This window comes from Vombatus ursinus, unplaced genomic scaffold, assembly GCF_900497805.2.
Source record: "Vombatus ursinus unplaced genomic scaffold, bare-nosed wombat genome assembly UNPS02015175.1, whole genome shotgun sequence".
Lineage (NCBI taxonomy): Eukaryota > Metazoa > Chordata > Mammalia > Diprotodontia > Vombatidae > Vombatus > Vombatus ursinus.
Window position 1 is genome coordinate 4,300,996 of NW_020954953.1, and position 24,090 is coordinate 4,325,085.

A 24,090-nucleotide genomic window follows, 5' to 3' on the forward strand; every position below is an offset into this window, starting at 1 on the left:
CAGCTCATTAAACCTCCCACCCAGGGCCCAAGGGACAAATTATTTAAAGCTTAGGTTTTGGCTTCTGTCTGGGTCCCTCTAAAGAGTAGTAGGAAAGTACTCAATGTATAATGTAAATGAGTTATAGGAAAAGTATTTATTTCTTACACACTAAAGAAATGCTAACTGGCACAGAAGACACAAAACGTGTTAAGAGAACAACTTCAAACAGGATTTAGTAATAGCTAGTATTGTATTCTCTCAAGAGTCCGATGCAAACCTCATCTGAGAGTAAAAGCAATTTGTAGGACTCTTGATTAGGTAAAACCACCAGGTTTGGACCAAAACTCGTTTGTGGTCATATTCTTCAATAATGTTGGAAACAGTTGCTCAGGACTCACCACCCCCACCCTGGCCTTGCTGCTAGTCAGCTCCAACCTAATGAGACCCTGGGTATGACTACCATTCCTCCCGGATTCCCAAAGTCACCTCTAAGCCTGGACATATCCATCTCAGGATAGATACTACTTCATTTTCAAACAGAAAAGAAACACACACACACACACACACACACACACACACAATCCACTTAGACCAGATGTGCTCACAGCCACATGGTAGCAAGGATCAGGAAGAGGGCAAATCACGCCTCCCTCCCCCCCTTTTCAGGAAGTGGCTAAATCAACATGACAAGTCATGAAATATTTATTAATCACCTATCATGTGCCAGGAATTGTAGAGATCTGCTAAAGAGGATTAGATGAAATGGGATCATTTGTACATATAGAGGGGTTAGCTTTAGCAAAGAAAAGACCTCCTCTTCATGTGAGACATCAGTGAAGGAGATAATGGAGAAAGGCATATAGGTGATATGAGATGAGGAGGGGAGAAGAGGAAGCTTTGATGAATGACCTTGATTTTTTTTTAGTGAATATGAAGCCAAATTCTCAGATGAATGGGGAGGTCAAAGGGAAGGCACAGGAGGTATGAGGAGGAATTGTTTGGAAAAGCCACTACTGGAGTGGGATAGTGAATTGATAAAGGAAGTATAAAAGGATTTCCTTGACACAGTGGGAGCCCAGCAGAGATTATGCAACATACATTTGTAGTGGACCATTCAGCAAAGTTTTGTGATTTTTTTCCCCCTGCTTCCTTCAGTAGTACATGAATAGAAGCAAAGGCAGCAATTGCTGGGAGTAATACAAGGCTAGGGCTTCATGGGGCAAGATAGGCAACAGGATAAGGGGGCAAAGAACTTGAGAGAGAAGAGAATAGTATAGAGTTCAATTGGTTCACCAAGGGGTCAAGATGAGGAAGGGAAGAGAGTATACCAAATGCTGGGATTATGTCCAGGGGTGGAGCTACTTGAAGTTATGATGAAGGTAAAGAACAGAGTTAGGGGTTGTAAGAAAAAGAGGAAAATTGAATGATAAAAGATTATGATCAAATAAAGGAATCTCAGAGTTCATGGACATGGAAGTAGAACACTTGGGGGTTAGTGACAAGAGCAAGGTTATAACCATCACTGTGTATGGCTGAGGTGGGATGGAGAAGTAGGTTAAGAGAAATAAGAAAGTTGAAGTAGGTTAGGGTGTTGGAAGAAGTATCAATATGTATAGTAAAGTTCCTTAGTATGAAAGCAAGAGATGGGGAGGAAAAGAAAGACTGTGAGCCTGACACTGACCCCATTAAGAAAAGAAGGAAAATATCTAGCAGGGCAATAGATAAAAGCTACCAAAATCTTTCGAGTATTCAATTTAGAATAAGTGAACCTCACAGGAAGAGAGTGATACTGGTAGAAGGAAATCCTGAAAGTGGCAAAGGGGTGCAAGGATTATTATGACTCCCCAATCATGACCAGTGACTAGTCAAGGGGAATGATTGGCAGTGCAACTAATGCTGGAAAGGATGACCAAGGAAGCTGTTTTAACAAAAGGGAGCAAGCTCTCAGTGGGTACAAGAAGATAGAAGGAATGAGAAAGGAAAATATTTAAGATAAAAGCAAGTATATTATCTATGGTACGGGTATTCCAGAGAGCCCAATAGAAGGGGTGTGTAGATCTTGAGTGGGATTTTGGACAGGGGAGAATCAGTTGAGAGGGGTGGGACCAAAGGAGTAAGCAGTGAGGATGGGGAACAGGATAATCAACTGGAAGTGAAGAATGTCTGAAAGATGAGGACACTTCCTTATGAATATCCACTGAGTCAGCAACTCTTTCTGCTCAGTAGTAAGATCATCTCAAAGCACAAGTTGTTCAGAATTGAGTCACAGTGGATGGATGTGACCCTAAACTTCTATTTGGTAAACCAGAACCAGAAAGAGTAACTCTGAAAATGTCCCATGGGATGACCCTCATTACACAAGTATATATGTTATAAATAAAGAAATAAATCCATTTGGGGGACATGCTAATTTTTTTTTTTTTTACTGATAAAGTCATATGATCAAAGAAGCTTGATGACCACTAGTCCAGAGGACTACACATTCAGCATGAGTCAGCAATAGGATGACATATACTTAAAGTGCTTGGATCTTCCTTGTTTTCTACTACCACATACACAGAAACCTCCTAGATCTTAAATTTTCCAAGAGATCTATTCTTTCTCCCTAGATCCATTCCTCCAACCCAAACTACAGTAGCCTCTTGATTGGTTTCCTTGTCTCAAATCTCCTGCCTCTACAATCCATCCTCCACATAGCCACCAAAGGGGATTTTCCTGAAATACTGTTCTAACCATTTGTTGTTATTGTTCAGTTGTTTTTCAGTCATGTCTGACTCTTCACAACCCCATTTAGTGTTTCCTTAGCAAACATACTGAAGCAATTTGCCATTTCCTTCTCCAGCTCATTTTACATTCCTTATTATGAGAAAACTGAGGCAAATAGGGTTAAGTGACTTGCCCAGGGTCTCGCAGTTAGTGAGTGTGTGAGGTCATATTTGAACTCAGGTCTTCTTGACTCCAGGACCTCTATCCACTGCTCCACGTAACTGCCATGCCTCTCCTCTATTCAATAAATCTCAGTGGCTTCCTACTACCTCTAGGATGTAATATTAAAATAGCATATTAGTGACTCCATTTTGCCTTTTTCCACCATTTTGTGAAGTTAAACCTCAAAGTCACCAGAGTTTGGAGAAGTCACAAAATTACTTCCCTCCCCGTCTCTGTAAGTGTCACATGACCTAAAAAATGTTACAAAACTACCCATTTTTCCTTTTCTCCTCAGTGTCTCCAGAGTGTCTCCTATCCCCTCAAGCCAATCCTTATCCTCACTTTGTTGTTTCCAGTTCTCTTCCTCAAATAAGAAACCAGATTTCTTAACCTTTTCATCCTGTTTTTCATTCCCTCCAAACTGTATATTAACTACATAAAAACCAAAGTTTTTGGGTTTTGGTTAACGAGAGCCCTAAAACTGATTTGTTTTGCAACTGCATTCACTGCTAAATAAATCCCATCTGGATGATACCTGATTTTATAACTTAACTTTAACATTTCCTATCTCCATGCATTTGCTCTCTCCTATGCTTAGAATGTACTCCCTTCTTACCTTCATCTCTTAGAATCTCTGACTTCCTCCAAGACTTAGCTCAAGTAACATCTTATATGTGATTCTGATTCATTCAGCTGCTAGTATCCGTCTAAAAACTACCTTGTGTTAACTTTTTATCAATTGGATGTATACTTTTATGTTGTCTTCCCCATTCAAATGTAACCTCCTTGCCCTTTATGACTCTACCCAAGGCCCTGACTCACTCCCTCTAGAGTGGGGTCCTGACCAGGCTAAAGTTTTTGAGACTTTGAAAACTAAATTTGAAGAGGTCTAGAGGTTTTGGGGTGCTCAGACCCCAAGATCACGATGTAGGCCTTGCCTGAAAGAATTCAACTCAAATCTTCTTCTAGCCGGAGAAAAAGTTTATTAGAGATAAAACATATAGTCCAGACTCTTAAGAAATCTGAACATTAGTGACGACCGTAGGGACAAGCGGGCATGAGAGTCTCAGCCTTTTGGGCATGAGAAAAGCTCAGCGTTTGAATGGGGGCCAGGGTGGATCTTATATACACTAAAGTAACTTTGGGTGGCCAGAGGAAGGAGGGGTGGTTGGGAAAAGGGTCTGGGTGAGAATTCTGATTGAAAGGTCTGAGAGATTGAATAAACAATGGGAATAGATAATGAAGGGAACTGGAAGGTAGAAGTTTGAAAGGATCAGGTGGGGCTAGGGCTTTCAAAGGGAGATAAGGGGAGTTAGACCAGAGTAAAAAAAGTTTAAGGGTCTTCTGGGGTCTGTAAACAAATGGGAGCCGAATTCCTTCTGGAGAAAAGGGCAAACGTCTCGGCTTCTGAAGCTGAATGATACCCCATCAACTTGACCACCACATTAGCTCTACTCAATCTAGAAAAACCTTTCACTTTGTATGTGGATGAAAGGAGAAATGGAAAGGACCTCAGGAGGTATCTAGCCCAACCCATCCCTAATCATGAATCCCATCCACAACATGTCAAAGTCATCATTCTTTTTTTGAAGATCACCAGAGAAGAGAAACACATTAATCCCATCTTTAGAAAGCACTAACATTTAGAAAATATTTCTTTACATCATGCCTTAGTCTGCCCCTTCTCCATTTCCACCCATTTCAGTTCTGTCTCTTGGGACCAGACCATCTCAAGTATCTAACAATGAAACCCAAAGTACAGCAAACAAACATCAAAAAATAGAATATATTTCTCAATCTTTCTATGACTATTTTCTTCATCCATGACAATGGATCTGTGACATTTGGACTATAACATTTCCTTCATTGATGTGGTTTATGAGGAACTACCAAGGGTAACTAAAGAAGACAAAAATGGAAAAAGTAACTATCCTGGGTCAAGTATACTCAGAAAAAAAATTTATGTTGAAGGTGACAAAATTTTGAAGGGATTGAGGGATTGATTTTTCTATTTGAAAATAGGAAAGATACCAAATGAATGGGAAAAATCTTGGATGGTATTATTATCATATGCATATGTGTGTAAATATGCCTATGCTTATAGACATATATGTATATATCTTTAATAGACTACAGCTGAACAATGAACTGGGACCTGAATTGAATAGGAAAAAGAAACAGGGCTAGAGTGCATTTAGAAAATTCAGTGCTTTCAATGATACCAAGTTTCTCCCTGAAAGAAAAGTCCATCTTTTTTTTTTAATAATAATAACCTTGCATTAAGAATTTATAGGTAGAAATTATAGTATCCTACCATCTCCAAGAAATCCAAATTTCAGGCATTTTACAGGGTAATGAAGAGACAGATGATGGGCAGCAATAGACCGTAGCATATACCCAAGGAGTAGTTGAATACAAGAAGTGACATAAAAGACTTCTACAGGAGGTTCATGATAGAAAAAGGAGGTCGGCTGGTCATGTGAGAGTGAAGGATAACAGATGAATAGCTGAAATGATACAAGGTCATGTTAATGTTATAAGAAGATAGCATCAAGAGTTTTACAGGATGATAAGGTATTAGCTGGTTGTGATCTGCACCAATGGGAAGGGCAGTTACATCAATTAGGTCATGAGGAAGTAAGAAAGCATCTTCTATCTGTGCTTCTCTTTTCAGGAGTTAATTGCAAACATATTTTTGTACAGTTAATCAATACCTAACAGATGTTCATTGATATCTTTTTATAAAGTGGATTTTGGATCATTTCATATTTTAAAAATCATCAAAGCAAACAAAATGAATGATTGTTTCATGTTGTGTTTTTGCAACTATAGGCTTGAATGTATTTTTTTTAAATCTCTATTCATTTACTACTTAATATTTTAGGAATAGAAAATACCTCTTTTCTAGGCTTTACCAAAAAAAAAAATTTCCCTGAACTCTTCAGATCACTCAAACAAGCTTTCTGCTTAAAAAAAAAATAAAAAAACCAACCCAGCAATAACAATAACAAAAAAAAAAAAAGCACACACCTTCAAAAGGTATTTTGGCACTTTTCTGAAATTTCAGTAACATTTAAGCATTGACAGTGGAATTCACACCTATTCCTTTCTACATGTAGTTGATGATAAGTACCCTCCCATAGGACAAAGAAGTATGAAACAAAATTAAAGTACGGTGAGAAAAGAGATTGACCCCATAGCCTTTTCAGTAATTGCAGAAAATCCATTAAAAAGTTCCCCTAGTTTTATGCAAATGGACCCTTTCTGTGTGTTAAAATGTAACCCTAGTGTGACAGTTTGAAAACAAAGCATTTTTTGTTTGCCAAATTCTTAGGAAGAAAATATCTAATTTACTAATGCTAGCTGCCTTTCCAAAAATGTCCATTTTCTAGATTAGAAACATGGGTACATATTGCCAGAATTTATATTTCAAAAGTGTTTTAATTCTTACCAAAAGCTTGGAAGTACCAGAATCTTTTGAGGCACCTCCCACTCTCATTTTTTCAAAGGGTAAAAAAATACTTTATTCTCTGGAATGTGAACAGTGTCTCATCTTATTTTTACAGATCAAAGAGTCATTTTCCATTTAATCATAAATCTACCTGTTTCAGCTTTAGGATATTGCTTCTCAAGGATTTAAAATGTAAGTATCAGAGTGCTGCATTAAAAATGACATCAAGATTAATATTTGCTTAAATATGAACTGATGAGTTTAGTTTATTATAAAACAAGAAGTCCAAAACATTAGGTCATTCTATAACTTTATTTTATCCTGTTTTTCATCTGTCACTCCTATCCCTATTTCTACTCTGACCCCACTTCCCAAATCATAAAAAACCCACCCTGAAATTCACATTTAGATTCAAGAAAGTCTATGTGATATAAAACAATATTACTTTATATCTTCTTTTAAATGTCATACTTGAATTTTATATAAGATTTCTGACTGCATTTGTTCTAATGAAAACACTAGAAGACATAGAAACCCACCCACTTGGTGGCAGAGCTAAGCTAATCAAGAAGATGGTATTTTGGTATCAAGAAGATGGGTTCAAATCCCACCTCTGACACTTTATATGTGGCCATGGACAAGTCACTTAACTTGTCTAAGCCTCAATTCCCTCATCTGTAAAATGGGAAAAATCATATTGTATAGTATCTATGAAGAGATTTACCTGTACCCCTTTTCGCCAAAAGGAATTTGGCTCCTTGTTTATAGTTCCCAGAAAAACCTTAAAACTTTTAGATTCCTTGTAGACTCACTTTATCTCTCTCAATTTGGAAGCTTATTCAAATGCATCTTTCTTCTCTGGCCCTAAAAAGAACCTGGCTTCAGTTTGTTTGCCGGTCCCAGGAAAACTTTAAAGTTTCAGAAACTGCTTTTATTTCCCTTTAAAAGCAAACTCCCCCTTCCAGTTCCCTTCATTATCTATTCTCATTGTCTGTTCAAATCCCTCAGACATTTGGAAATTCTCACCTGAACCCTTTCTTTTTCCAACCACCTCCCCCATCAACTGGCTTTCCCATTGTTTCACCTTCCTGTGGCCTTTGGCCATTTCTTACCCTTAATCCTAGCTAGGTGCCAGGAGGTCCGGGGTGGCCACTCCCATCTAGATTTCCTTAGACCCCTCCTCCCATTACCCTAAACTACTTGGCCACTCCTAAGATCCCTCCCCCCAATCTTTCTGTACTCAAGATTCATCTTTACCCCTATTCTGATGCTAAGAACCTCTCACCCTAGAAGCTGAGACTCAGCCCGCCTGTCCTCACAGGCACGACCTGGCCTATATGCTTTATATGCTTTATTTTTAATAAATTTTTCCTCTGGCTGGAAGAAGATCTGGGTCAAATTCTTTTAGGCAGATCTGCACCGTGATTTGGGCTTTTTCCTGCCATCTTGGGGTACCTCTGTGCATCTAGGAGCACCCCAACCCCCCCCATCTACTGCACAGAGTTGCTATAAGGCCCAAATTAGCAAGCATATGCAAAGCAATTTAGAAAACTTAAAATACATCTGTCTTTGATTATTATTATTGCCTTATAGGGTTCATTTATGGTTCTAATGAGGTTTGATTTCAGTAGAACACAGGAAAGGAAGGAAGGAAGGATGGAAGGAAGGAAGGGAAGGAGGAAGGAAGGAAGGGAGGAAGGAAGGGATGGAAGGAAGGGAGGAAGGAAGAGATGGAAGGGAGGAAGAAGAAAGAAAGAAAGAAAGAAAGAAAGAAAGAAAGAAAGAAAGAAAGAAAGAAAGAAAGAAAGAAAGAAAGAAAGAAAGAAAGAAAGAAACAAAGAAACAAAGAAACAAAGAAACAAAGAAAGAAACAAAGAAACAAAGAAACAAAGAAACAAAGAAAGAAAGAAAGAAACAAAGAAACAAAGAAAGAAAGGAAGAAAGGAAGGAAGGAAGGAAGGAAGGAAGGAAGGAAGGAAGGAAGGAAGGAAGAAAGAAAGAAAGAAAGAGAAAGAAAGAAGAAAAATAAGGTATCTGATCTATAGGCACAGAAAAGCAAGGGTGAAAGTCAAAAAAGCCTAAGCAATCCACTCTGGTGCTGCCAATAGCCAGCCCTTGAAGAGAGAAACAGGATGATCACAGTTGTTCTATGAGCCTAGCAATCATAATCATGTTTTAGAGCTTTGTAATATTCAAGAGAAAGTGTGGTATAATGGAAATGGCACTGAGCTTGAAGTTAGGAGAGATCTGAATGTGTATCTTGCCTCTGATGCTTACTAGATCTGCAATCATGAGCAAGTCACTTAATCTGTCTAAAGCCAGCTTACTCATCGGCAAAATGGTGATAAGAATACCTCTAGCACCTACCACAAAAGGCTATTGTGAGGATCCATTGAGATAGAATATACACAGCATGAAGAACAAGGCGATGCATTGAAAAGGTTGCAGTGCTGCTGATCGTCTTGCCCTGGGTCCGTCTGTGGGGATCTTCCCCCTGTGCTATGCACATCCCTGGGGAAATCTTGTGTGCCTTTCATCTTGCCAACCTGTCCAATATCCAATCAATCAATCAATATGTATTTATTAGGCACCATGTGCCAGTCACTAAGGATACTGAGAGAAGACAAAAACTAAACAGTTCCTGCCTCAGGGAATTTACATATGTAAGACACAGACCTCCCCAGTGATTAGCACAGTCCCTTACACACAGTAGGCACTTAATAGATGTTAGTTGACTGACCAAAGGGATTTGACAGCAAGGACTCAGCATCATGAGATCAACAACAGTTATGCCCTTGACAACACCTTCAGCACCATCCTACCTTCCCTAAGGAATACTGACTTCAGAGGCTAGGAGACCCTTACAATAACAGGTCATGGGAGGTCACAGAATCTTGACTTGTACAAATTAGCTCTCAGTAGAGAAAGTCTATAACCACCCAGCACAGCTTAATGGGATAAATCCTTTTTTCCCAGGTCAATTCAGTGTACCAACCAGTTTGACTAATTCTTTTCATTGTTGTTTGACAAGAAATGGCCAGTTGGTTCAGTGTCATGCAAGCATAGGCAAAAAACACTCTTCCTTTGCCTTCGTAAAATACAATGCTTTTTTGTTTGACAAAATCTTACCCTCTTTCTGTTCCTGGCTCTATAGATTAACAACCACGGAGCCTGAATCAGCATAATACACATAGAGGCTGTTTTTAGGATGTTCCAATTTGGAACACATTGCAATCTACCTTAAGTATACTTCAAACCAACCAACATAACGCGCGGCAATTAGACACAGTGACTCATTTTAAGCAAAGGCATAGGATAATCTGTGAAGTGGTAAAACTATGGGTTTGAGCCAATGTGCATACACAATGTAGGGAGGTCTGCCAGCCAGGCTTTTTTGTCTTCTTTCTTTCGCACACAGACAAGAGTGCAATACCCCCAAACATCAGCAATTATGAAGACAAGGGATGAGGAATATACATATCTTAGAATTGATTGTCTGTGTACCTTATCATGATCGTAACCAGTTTAACAAGGTAAATGGGAGATGATTCACCCAACTGTATGTTTCATCTTATATTGCTCCATAGATAGCTACCCTTTTTTTTTCATACTATTGACATCAACATGTGAAAAGTATCCATGGTTTAGCGTAGCTGCACACTCCCATAGGAGATCTAAAGGAGTTGTATTTTTCCTAAATGTTTGATATGTATCACCACATATTAGTGAGAAAATAGAAGACAGAGAGTAGGATACACACATACTAACCATAAACATAACCATATTGTAACATCAAAATGTATTTTTAAAAATTGGTCAAGGAAATTTAGTTTAACATATGCTGTTATCATACAAGTATTTTTTGTAATGAAATAACACTTTGTATTTATATAGCACCTTTTTTCCAAGGAGCAGAAATACAACTCAGACATTCTCATTTATTCTCACACCATCGCTGACAGGTGGGTAAGTGGCAAATTTTACACCCATTTTTAATAGCTAGAAAACTAAGGCACCCATACACATAGCAAATAAATTCTACTCAGTGAGCCAGGCATAGAGAAACCGGCTCTTAAATTCCACAGCTTCCTACCCACTAGATGTTCTTTTCTCTCTTTCTAATCAGAGTTATTTCAAAGAAATATATTCCTTTTTATTGATAGGAAAGTAGAAGAATGGATGAGTGATACAGTTTGCTTACCATCAGTTGTTCAGAGATTTAGCAGTAGAGCAAAGACTAGAACCCATTCCAATTTTAAAACAATATCCAGACCCAGTCATCCACAGAGAAATTCTATACCAGATCTCAAATGAAGGCTGAATTATCCTTCTAGCAAAATTGTCAAATTTCTCTCTTTCTCTCTCTCTCTCTTTTTTTTTTGTTTTTGGTGAATGCTTCCTACAGTTTTGCCAATTGAAGCAAAAATACATTCCTCAGTCAATTAAAGTGATGTTACTAATCTCACTATTGTCACACAAGTGTGCCCACTGCCAGTTGGCACAACACTGGCCCAGTGAGATAAAGGAAACCCCACGTCCTACTATATTCCCAGATGGAGCTCTATTAGAAAACGTGGGTGATGGATAGCCATCCTCTTCCCAACACCAACCCGCAAAGGGCTGTCCCAAGGTTTACAAGAGCCAACATCTACTAGGGAAAAGCACAAACTGGGATAAGAAATACCTTCCATGCCCACTGATCATCATTCCCAATTAGTACTTCCCAGTTTTCATCATCTCTCTTTTTTCCCATATGGTACTTTCTACCCAAAAAAAATCTGCAAAAGAAAAGCTAACAAGTGAGATACTATAGCCCCAAACTCTACTTTGTGGTTTTCTTTAAGATAAAACAGAACAATTGTATTGATATATTTTGTTTTTTAATCATCTTCCTCCTTCCTTTTCCCACATGTCTCTACCCTATTTTCTATATCCCAGAGAATTATCCCTTTATGACGGGAACAAAAAAAAAAAAGAAAAAAAGGAAAAAAATCAGTGAAACTAACAAATACGTCAACTAAGTCTGACAGTATATTCAGTATTCCACATATATTCTTCCTACCTCTATAAAGAATGGGAGAAGGTGAATTATCATCTCCTTTGGGGCCAAGCTGAGTCATTATAATCACATAGTATTCAGTTTTGATTATGGTGTTGTTATTGTTTCTGGGCAGCTAGGTGGTGCAGCAGCTAGAGCATCAGGCCTGGACCTAAGTTCAAATCCAATCTCAGACACTTGTACTAGCTGTGTGACCCTGGGCAAGTCATTGAACCCTGTTTGCCTCAGTTTCCTCATCTGTAAAATGAGCTGGAGAAGAAAATAGCAAAGCACTCCAGTATCTTTGCCAAGAAAACCCCAAATTGGAACATAAAGAGTCAAACACAATTAAAACAACTCAACAACAAAAAAAAGTTTCTGTTTACATTCTTGTACTTGTATATACTGTTTTCCTGGTTCCACATCATTTCATATGTCCCTCCATGCTTCCTTGAATTTTCCACATTCTTTACTTATTATGTCATAGTTTTTATATATTCTATTACATTCATGTACCATTATTTGTTTAGCCATTCCCCAATTCATAGCCATTTCCAGTTCTTTGCTACTACTTCTATAAAGAGCTTCTATAAATATTTTGATGTATATGGAACCTTTTTTCTACCTTTGATCTCCATAGGGTATATGCATATATATAATGTATATCCATGTATGTATGTGTATATGTATATATAAGTATGTATATGTGTATATGTGCCTAGCTGTGGTATCATTAAGTCAAAAGATATGGTCATTTTAATCAATTTCTTAGTATAATTCCAACTTACTTTATAGAATAGTCATAATAATTCACAGCTTTACCCATGGTATATTAGTATATATGTCTTTTGTGGTTTACTTTCATAAACAATCCAAACTCTGTCCATGTTGTAATATAGTCTGGCTATTGTACCCAACTCATAAATGGCCTATTTATGGATTCAATTAATATATATTATGCCTAAAATTATCTTGTGAAATCCTGGTGTAGGGCATCCAAAAATAAACATTAGCTAGATAGATAATTTTGGTAACATTTGTCTAAAGAGATCTTTCAAAATGACTTAAGGGACCAGGAAAGACTTCTTGGACATGATATTCCTTAAGTTTGATTCAATTCCATAAACATTTATTAAGCACCTATCATGTGCCAGGCACTAAGAATAAAATAAGAAAAAAAAGGCAGTCCCTACCCTCAAGAAGCTTATAGTCTGATGGGGGAAGACAACACAAGAAAAGAAGCTTGGTAGGGCTGAGAGGGGAGAGGGGGACCCACCATGAAGTACTTAGATCAGGGTTCCATAGAGTTGAAACCAAGCACATGTGCAGAGAGAAAGGGGAGTGAGTAATATTCCTAAAGCATAAGTCTGACCATGTTAACCTCTCACCTCCCAGTCCAGCCCCAAAGGGAGCATTAGAGGTTCTCAATTGCCTCTAGGACAAAATGCAAACTTTTTTGTTTGGCATTCAAAGACCTTCATAATCTGGCTTCAGCCCACCTTTCCAGGCCTATAGTATGTTCCTTTCAGTGACTCTAGGTTCCAGCCCAAATTGTCCTACTTGCTCTTCCTTATATACAATACAACAGTTCTCATCTTTTTCTTTCTTTTTTTTTTTTTTAGGTAATTGCGGTTAAGTGACTTGCTCAGTGTCACACAGCTAGTAAGCGTCAAGTGTTTGGTCTAAGGCCAGATTTGAACTCAGGTCCTCCTGACGTCAGGGCCAGTGCTCTATCCACCGCACCACCTAGCTGCCCCTACATCTCTCATCTTTGAACCTTTGCACGGGCTTCCCAACATTCCTGGAAGGTTCACTCTCCCCTCATTTCTACTTCTTAGAATTACTAGCTTTCTTCACAGATCAGTTCAATCCCATATAAGGTCTTTTCTGACACCTGCCCAAATATCAGATTACATGCATGCATGTCACTTCTCCTGACAGAACATAAGCTCCCTGAGAGTAGGAACCACTTTTTTCCCCTTATGTATTCCCAGCGTGTGGCACAGTGTTTGGCCCGTAGTAGGTACTAAATATAAGGAGCTAGGTGGTGGGGTAGCTAGTCAGGAAGAGTTGCATTCAAATCCAGCCTCAGATACTTGCTAGCTTTGTGATCCTAGCCCAGTCAATTAACCCTATTTGCTTCAGTTTCCTTATCTGCAAAATGGGCTGGAGAGAAGGAAATGACAAACCACTCTAGTATCTTTGCCAAGAAAACCCCAAATTGGGTCACAAAGAGTCAGACATGACTGAAAGATTTGGATGTGACTGAAATGACTGAATAACAATAATAAAAGGCACTTAATATATGTTTGCTGATTGACTGATCCAAAGAACAAAAATGCAAATGATAGACATAGTTAGAATCCAAAATTGCACACATCTCCTATGAGAAAATTCTCAGAGTGTGAATTCCTTAAGAGGGTTTTAGTGTATGTAATCTCCAGTAAGCTCTAGCTTGTTTGTAAATGTGTTACCCTCTTTTCAGATAAGATACAGTGACCCAGATTCCTTCTCATTCAGTTTCTAAATCTATAGTAGCAAACCCAAGTCAGAAAGGGTTTAGGTATGGAGAATAAGTCAAGTAGTAAGTGGTCTGAGTATGTCTCTGACTGTATTCCATGACTACATTTCAATAATTTTTGGATTTGTTGTCTGCTCTAATAAAGTCATACGCTAATCCAATTAAATCCTACAAGAATGTATTAAGCACCTGTCTACCACGTTCAAGACCCCATCCTAGTTTTAAGAGATACAAAAAACAAAATGAAAAACTGTTCCTATTCCAAAGTAACATAGATTCTACTTAGGGAATTACATCAGGTAAACAGAAAAGTGTGTGCATGATATTTGGAGGAAGTGTACTACCAATTAGATTCATCAGCAAAGATCTTCCATAGAAGGTAATACACGAGCTAAAATGGCAGAAGTGAGAAAGGTGTGGATTTCAGGGTCGGGCGAAGGCCTTCCACTGGGAGATAAAATATCAGAAGTAGGCCTTTTTAAAAATTTTTTCAGAGTATGTGAAGGGGAGTAATGTCAAATAAGCCTAGACAGATAGGCTGGAGCCAGAGGGCAAAGTTCACACCCAACTAAGGAATAGAATGATCTTGAGTCCAGGTTCTGACAGTGGAACAAAACCACAGATACGTCCTGCCAAGACTGAAAGTGTTCAATTGCAGGCCTACCAACAGATTTTTCTACTTCTTGTCCAATGACATATTTAGCTAGGTACACAAGAGGTTCATCTCTCAAAGAATGAATTATTTTGTCCAAAGCAGCTCAAAAAATCATCTACTAAGCTACAAAAGGGTTCTAATTTTTATCTGTTGAAAGAGTACCCACACTATAAAACCCCAGATCTTTTAATGTAATGAAGGAAATATGGTATTTTCTATGCCTTTTCTCTCTATCAGTGCAAAAATTTGAGAGCTGAATTGATGAATAAACAATGAATTGACGAATAAACAAAAGCCTTTGTGATTTTTTTTTTCCTGATTCAACTTCTGTTCTAAATTTCTACTCTCTTGAAAGCCACCTAAATGAGGCTTTGCCATTACTCTTCAAAACAAGAGAATGGAGAATATTTACAGGAGGAAGGTATCTCTTCTAAAGACATATTCTTGGATCATAGCCTCCCTCTATCATTCACTTTTCCTGTAGTTCTCTCCCTGGACTGTATCTCTCCAAATTGACATGTTCAAGTATTTAAAGTATAAACTACTTTTCAGTAATGAATGTAATTCTCAGATTTGATCATATATAACAGTAACTAGGTGGCACTGCAGATAGGGCACTGGGCCTAGAATCAGGAAGACCTGAGGTCAAATTTCATGGTAGGTGTTTTTTTAGCTATGTGACCATAGGCAAGTCACTTAACCTCTGTCTGCCTCAGTTTCCCTATTTGTAAAATGGAGATAATAATAGAATCTACCTCTTATTGGAAGGATAAAATTAAAGCTTTGCAAACTTCAAAACACAATGCAAATGCTACTTATTGTTATTGTTATTATTAATAATTAATTAAGCTACAGAGATCTGGATTTTTGTAATAAATCCAACTAGATTTAGATTAAGTCATTAAATCTAACTCCAGAAGGCTAGGTTTAACTCACATTTCTGCTAACTCATGCCTTTGGACCCAATCTTTGGATATCTCTGGTTCAACCATTACTTCCAGATTGAAACTGTTACTTCTGAAATTACCTGAACAATAATGAGTGTCTCCTTCCTCTTTCTGAGGAAGCCAAGTCTTTTCTGTCTGTTTTCTTTGGGTCATACCTTCCTCAGTCCAGGCTGGATACTAAGCAGTCTCCTGATATCCCAAGTAGATCTATCTATTCCTTCCTCTCCCATCTCCAAAATTTTCCTAACCCAGTCTGTCTGCCTATCTTTGTATGTCTGTCTTTCAATCTGTTATCAATATATCTCTCTCCAATCCAACAAGCATTTATTAAGCACCTACTAAGTACAAAGGCAGCATAACATAATGGTCAGGACCTCAGAGCCAAGAAGACCTGGGTTTAAGTTCCCTCCTTTGACACATACTGACCATGTGATCCTGGACTAGTCACTTAACCTTTTGGTGCCCTAAGCAATTCTTTTTTTTTTATTTTATTTTTATTTTTAGGCAATTGGGGTTAAGTGACTTGCCCAGGGTTACACAGCTAGTGAGTGTCAAGTGTTTGGTCTGAGGCCAGATTTGAACTCAGGTCCTCCTGACTTCAGGGCCGGTGCTCTATCCACCGTGCTACCTCGCTGCCCCATGCCCTAAGCAATTCTAAGACAACAAACTGTAGAGAAGGTGTCTACCTACATTGAAAGAAGGAATTTCTGAATCTGAAACTTCCCTATACTAATTAAATCAGAGGTTCCATTTCTTTTCTTGTTCCTAAGTTCAAGACACCATGCTAAGCAATGGAGATACAAAAACAAAACAAATGCTCCCTGTCCTCAAGGGATTTACATCTTACAAAGGGATACGATATATAAACTCAACAGTAGATACATGATAATTTTAGAAAGGGAAGGGAGGGAGGGAAAGAGGAGGAGTGAGAGAGAGAGAAAGAGTAGAAAAAGGAAGAGAAGGAGGAGGAATAGAGGAGGAGAGAGGAGGAGGAGGAGAAAAAGAAGAGGAAGGAAGGAAGGAAGAAAAGAGAGAGATAGGAGACAGAGGGAGGGGGAGGGGGCAAGAGAGGAGGGAGGGAGAGGGAGGGAGGAAGGGAGGGAGAGAGGGAGAGAGAGAGAGAGAGAGAGAGAGAGAGAGAGAGAGAGACTAACAAGAGGGATTAGTAATGTCTTCCCATAAGAATTGGCATAGCCATGTTTTTTAAATATCCGAAGAATTCTATAAGGGGGACGTTAGGAGGGAGTTATCAGTTAATAAACATTTACTAAGCACCTACCATGAGCCAGGCACTGTGTTAAGCATGTCCCTAGGGGATACAATAGACCATTAGAGACAGTCTGTATTCTCAAAGGGTTCACAGTCTGTTTAAGAGATTTCAGCCTATCCAAAGTCAACCAATTTTTACTTATTAAGCACCCACTATGTGCCAGGCACTACACTAAGGCACAGAGGCAAAAGATGGAATTAGGGAGGGGCAGGGTGGACAACAAGGAGGCTATTTGGAAGAGAATATGCAGTGCGTGAAGAAGAAAGGTGAAATAAGCCAAGAAAACAGGACAGAGTCCGAGAGTAGAAGACTGGAAAGACTGAGCTGAATAGTCTGTCTCTATTTTATGCTAGAAGGAGCCATTGGGGGTTCTTGAGAAAATGAGGGACATAGTTTTGCGAACTTAGGAAGATTATTTTGACAGCTGTGTGAGTGATAGATTGAAAAGGGGAAAGACTAGAAACCATGAGTCCTATTACAAGGTTATTGTAATAGTCCAGCTGAAAGTCAACGAGGCCTTTAACTAGGACGATGGCTGTGTGAGTGGAGAAAAGTGGAGGGATTTGAAACACTTGGCAACTTATCACATAGAGACAGAAGGTTGGTGGTACTCTTAGCAGAAATAGAGAAGTAGGGCAGAGAGGTAGATTGAGATGGGGGAAGGGTGAGAGCCATGTTTAAGATGACTATGGTATTTCGGTTGGAGGTAGTCAGTGGGCATTTGGTAATATAGGAATGGAGATTGGGAGAAAGTCAAACTAGATTTATAGATCTGGGAGTCATCTGTAAACCTATGAAATCTGAAGAGACTACTGAGAAAAAGAGAAGATGACCCAGGAAAAACTCTTGGCAGGGGCCATCCCAGTTAGGGGGTGTTACATAGATGATACTCAAACAAAGGATTTAAGGAGTGGTCAGATGAGAAGGAGGCAAACTGGGAGAGAGAAGGGTCATGAAAACTGAGGAAGAAAGGAGCCTCTGGTAAGGGATGGAGGTGCTCCGCAGAGTCAAATGCTGCAGAGAGTCAAGAAGGATGAGGACTGAGAAAAGGACACTGGACTTAGCAATTAATAGATAACCAAAAAAGCAAAAGAAATACTCTCCTCAGCTACTGGTATTTCTCCATTCCCTGAAAAATTACCTTATGTTAATTTGTACATTTTGCACACACACACACACACACACACACACACACACACAGAGCATACATATTGTTTCCCTTGTTAGAATGTAAGCACCTTGAGGGTAGGTGGTCCTTTGTTTTTTTAATTATATCCCCCAAAACTAGCATGGTTCCAGAAACATAATAAGCACTTAATAAATCCTTGAAAATTGGTAACATTTTGCTAACAAATCACAGTTCTGGTACCAAATGCATTTTAATTATAGGATCATAGCTCTAGAGCTTAAAGACCTCAGAGGTCATTTGTTTCAAACCCTTAGGTATCAGGAAATTGAAGCCCAGGGAAATAAATCACCTGCCTGAAGTAACAGGGGTAATGTGCCGGAGTTAGGATTTCAACGCAGTTCACCTTACTCTTGAGCCAGTAGCCTTGCCATCGTGCCATACTGCCTTCCCAACACAGATCTACAAATCCCACAGGATATAAGGTTTATTTTTAGGTGAATCTTCTCCAGCACCCAAAGACTGCTGACACCAACTAGTATGAGGAAAGAGGCCTGGTTTCTAGTCTTGGTTCTTCCACTAATTAGCTGTGGGGTCTTGGGTAATTTACTCAGCCTCTTTGGATCTGAGTTTCTTCATTTTCAAAATGAAGAGGTTGGACTGTGATTTCTGAAGTTACTTTTAGCTCTTACCCTCTATGCTAGGGGAGACTGAGTAAAACCTGCATCAGGATTCACACCGTATCCTCTGCCTGGGTACAATGGTGACCAGGGCACTCCAGTCATCAGTGCAAGACCTCAAACATAACACTTAATTGCTCACTTATTCTCTTGGCCTATAGCACTACAAGGATGCCTCCTGCCTCTGAACACACTATCCAGTGGAATCCTGGGAGCCATGGGTTTAAAAAAAAAAAAGCATCAACAACAGCAGGAAATGAAAGAACTTCTTTTTCTTGAAAGACTTCAGGCAGCTGTGACTCAACAAGAGGGGGGCCCCAAACCAATACACACAGTAACCCCTTCACTGTTTGTTCTGCCCTTTTCAATTCTATTTGAGCATAGAGAAGAGTGACACAAAGGGATGAGAATTTGAACTCATAGCCCCTGAGTACCCTAGTGTTCCTTTTCTGCTGGATTGTGTACATAGAGTATCTCTAAAAGTCAATCACTTCCCATGGTTTCACAGCAAAGCAAAAAGATTAAAAAAGAGACATTGTCCCTTTGAAGATGGGGAAGGTAATAAGTGAGCAGGCTGAATCCTCTTTGGATTTAAAAGCCTGTGCACTGCTAGCAGACCTGCTTTAAGGTGGCAAAATTGCCTGAAATCTTTAGCTTTGTTATACCCTGCTATACCCTACACATATATAATAGAGCTGAGCTGACTATCTCAAAAAATTTGGAGATCATTTTTTCTCTCCAAAAAACTTTGTTGAAATATATATTAACACAGACTTCTCCCTTAAACATTTCTGTTTAAGTATACTATTTTTCCAGATGTATCTTGGAGATCACAGTAGAAAAAAATAGAAACATCTTTTTAAAAAAAAAAAAAAACACAATAACACACAATATCTTGGGTTTTGTACAGAAAGGGTCAGCAGAAAGACTAGGGCTAGTAAGCCTATCATCTCCACCCTCCCTCAGCAGATTTTGCCTCATCAGGTGAATAAACACACATAACTCTCTAAAGGTGACAAATTCCACCAAGGATTTTTGAGGTGAGAGAAGACTATAGGGGAAAGTGGAGTAAGCTTAGGGTGAAGGATTGTAACTTTTATGAAGGCTGAAAGAAATGCACTACCAAGAAGAGTATGGGAGTCAGTAGCAACAATTCTTTCCTGTAGGTGAATAACTTGGTGAGTTTTTCTGATGATCTTAGAAACAAAAATTCTGTGATATTCTGATCTCTCTACTATCAGCACATCACCATTTAGAAAAGATTCACACAACTTCTAAAGAACTATGTAAAATTCTACATTTGATGAAAGAATCAGATCTTTTCAGATGTTTATTTGGCTTGGAGTTTCCCTGGCTGATTGGGAAAGCAATGGCAAAGCATCATCCACAGGCACACGTGAAAATATACACACTCACTCATACATACACACACAAACACACACACACACACACACACACACACACACTGTTCCCCATGGACAGAAAAGAAGACTTCTACTCCCAGTCTGTAAGAAATGATAATGACCTAATGACTTTCTGCAGCCATATTTACAGCCCCTTGATGGCCACAAAGAGTCTGAATTATGCATCGACTTTATGAGGGAGCATGGCATGATGGATGGAGTGATGGACTTGCAGTCAGAATGACAGGTTCAAATCCCATCTCAGACACTAAATAGCTGTGTGACCTTGGGCAAATCACTTAATCCTCTGATCCTGTGTCCTAAACTGCAATATGTAGATTATAATTGTACAGAGCTGTTGTGTGGATCAAGTGAAATAACAATTGTACAGAGCTTTGCAAACCAAGATGTATTACATAAAATGGGGATCAAATCAGATAGTGTATTACAGGTCTTATTATTAATGTGATATAGAGATAGATAGATGGATAGATAGATGGCTGGACAGATGGATAGATAGATAGTCACCTATTATTACTATAGGAATAAGAAGTCTCCCTTCTTGGATCACTAAAGTTAGTGTCAAATTTAGGAGCTGAGGTTTGTCAGTCACAGTCCTCAAGATTGAAGGAGAGAAAGATATGTTCTCTCCCTATCATCACTCAAGATAATTATGCCTCTCTGCCCTTGAAAAACCTATGCCTGCCCTCCACCCCCAACCCCCACTTAGAGAATGGGAGTCAGGAAATGTTGAATTATATTTATGTCTGTCTCTCTTGTACATCAGAAATACTTTCTTCAAGAAAAAAAATGGTAGCTATTGGACATGGTGATATCCAATAATATCTGCAGCCATTAAGAAGCATTTGGTCTAACCATCCACAAAGGAAAAGGAAAGTAACCAAATGGATGAGGAATGGCTATTTCCTACATTACAACATACATTTGAACAGATAACCTATAGAACTTGTCCATCCATGTGAGTATAGGTATATATTGCTCTCAAATAAATTGGAGATCAATTTCCGCTCTAAAAGATTCTCTTTTTAAAAATGTATACATATATACATACATAGACAGTGTGTATGTATATATGTATATACATATGTACATATACATATATATGTGTATATGTGTGTGTGTGTGTGTGTGTGTGTGTGTGTGTGTGTATATATATATGACAGGCTCTCCCTTTACAGTCTTCTTTTCAACTTAACTATTTTTCCAGATTCATTTTGGAGATTACAGTAAAGACAAATAGGAACTTTTTTTTAAATCACATTAACAAAGTATCTCAGGTTTGAGCAAAAAAGCAAAAAAAAGATCAGTGCAGAGATTAGGGATAATAATCCTACTTTTTCCTCTCCATCTCCACTAATACCTCTATATTATATATTCTATGTCTTACATTATGTCATTTTATATTACATGTATATATGTCATGTATGTTATCAATGCACATAATTATATATTACGTGCATATACATATGTGTATAGATGTATAAAATGCATATGTGTATGTATAACATGTGTGTGTATAACAGGTGGACCAAATGGATGAGATGGACCCAGAATTAAACAGGAGAGGAAAGAGTAATATACTGACTTTAGACAAATTATAAGGCTCCTTAACCAACCCCAAAGTTCTCCCTGAAACAAAAATCCATCTTCTTAATGCCAATATTCTGTGAGTGTTTTTATAAGTCTGTGAGACATAAAATAATAACTAGCATTTAATAGCCTTTTGAGGTTTACAAAATGCTTTACAATATTATCTCATTTTTTCCTTACTATCACCCTAGAAGGTAGGTGCTATTATTATCTTCATTTTACCATTGAGGAAACTGAGACTGAGAGAGGTCAAGTGACTCTCCTGGAGATGTACAACTATTGTCTGAGGTTTAAACTCAGGTCTTCCTGACTGTAGGTCCAACACTCAATTAAAGGTTAAGTGACTTGTCCAAGGTCACACAGTTAGTAAGTATCTGAGGTGGCATTTAAACTCAGATCTTCCTCATTACAGCCTAGCACTCTAATCACTATGCCACCTAACTGCTTGGTTCCTAGAGAATTGAAAATGAGGATCATATAAAGGGGAATGGGTACATACATGATGGCTGTGAGAAGTCTTTATAATGTATAACACATAAGGAGCTTCCAAAGGAATCTGGAATAGAGGATGTCATCCAGGAAAGGTAGGATTGAAAAATAAGATGATTGGGTCAGGCGTCTAAGGCTGCCTTTTTTCTCAATGAACAATTCTCTTTGTGCAATATGGTGTGTTTGTTGGGCTTGGTTCTTGTGTGGGCTTGGCTCTGTGGAATTATAATGGGGCAAAGCAATTGGAAACACGCCAATGGTGCAGGACATTATATGGTACAATGTAACCCCAGAAATCTGAATGTACATATATATACTCTTTGAAATGAGGAAGAGTAATCCTTCGGGGATTACTACACATCCTGTTTTTATTTTTGGTTTTGGCCGACATGGACAAACCCTACGTGTTTCCTATCCCAACCTTCTGTGCAGTAGGCGAGGAACCTCTCCCTGGAAAGGAGTTATTGAGATGGATATTTGAGCCTCTAATGCAGAGCCCGTCTGTCAAATAATGACACACATAGAATATTAATTTAAAATCATCAAGCAAGAAATCTGGTTTTGGGAATAGGATGTAGACAGGGTGGGGGATGTCTTGTCAGTGAAAGGCTACAGTTACAATCCATCCCACCTTTACCTTCTTCTCCCTTCTTCTCCCAAGACTGTCTTCAAAACAGGCTGTGTGGCCCATTACCCACAGAAGCAGAGCTTGTAAGCACAGACCCACTTAGAAGGGATAAGGTTATCTACCCATATCCTGCTCTTCATCCCCCATATTAAAGGCCCACAGGAATTAGAGACGTGACACATACCAAGTGGAACACATTACAACCATCAGGCACCCAGAGTCCCAACATATGAATCAAGCTTCAAGCCACTCAAAGGCTCCACAACTCAGGCTACCAGCAAATTGCTTGCCCATTGGGCATCCCCAGTGCTCTCATTCACTCCTAAGAAGTCTCTGGAAACTTCTGATGACAGCCCAGAGATGTAGGCTTGGTGCTATGACCAATTTTCCAGGCCCAGTAGAGATATGATACCATAAACCCCAAACTAAACTCCATTAACTATTTTGTGAAGACAGAGTCATTGATCCAAAATACTTTGTTATTTTCCAGTCAACATTTTGATTTGCTGTTGCTATTATTGTTGAGGGCAGCCACATGGCTCAGCGGATGAAGTGCCAGACCTGGAGTTAGGAAGACTCATCTTCGTGAGTTCAGATCTGGCCTCAGATACTTCCTAGCTGTATGACCCTTGGCAAGTCACTTTAACCCCATTTGCCTCAGTTTTCTCAGCTGTAAAATGAACTAGAGAAGGAAATGGCAAACCACTCCAGCATCTTTGCCAAGAAGACCCTAATTGGGGTCACAAAGGATTGGACGTGACTGAACAACATTGTTGTTGTTGATCTAATTCATCAATATGACCACACTGATTTTATATAATTTTAAATAATTCACCGTTGCCTACTTCCCCATTTATTCAAAAACTAGGACACTGGACAACTATTTTTGGTAGGCAGAATGATATTAGATTGGGCGACCGCCATGGAGGGTTTACTAGGAGATGTTACAGTACTCTAGTGATATTTCCTTTGCATTCCTTTAGTAGTTTTGTTTTATCATAGTTGAAAACGACATTGATTTTAGAGTAGTTTTCTATAATAATAAAGATGAGTCATGTTGCAAACCTAATATCTAGCAGGTTGCTAAAACTCCCACAGCGTATATATATTGTAGTCCATGGGTCCCATCCCATAGCAACTAGGTAGCACAGTGGATAGAGCACTACAACTGGAGTCAAGAAAACCCAAGTTCAAATCCAGACTCAGATACCAGCTAAGTGACTCTGGGCAAGTCACTTAACTGCTGTCCACCTCAGTTTCCTTGTCTGTAAAATGGGGATAAAAATTGCACCTACCTCACGAGGTTGTTGTGAAAAATAAATGAGGTATTATTTATAAAATCCTTTGCACAGTGCCTGGCA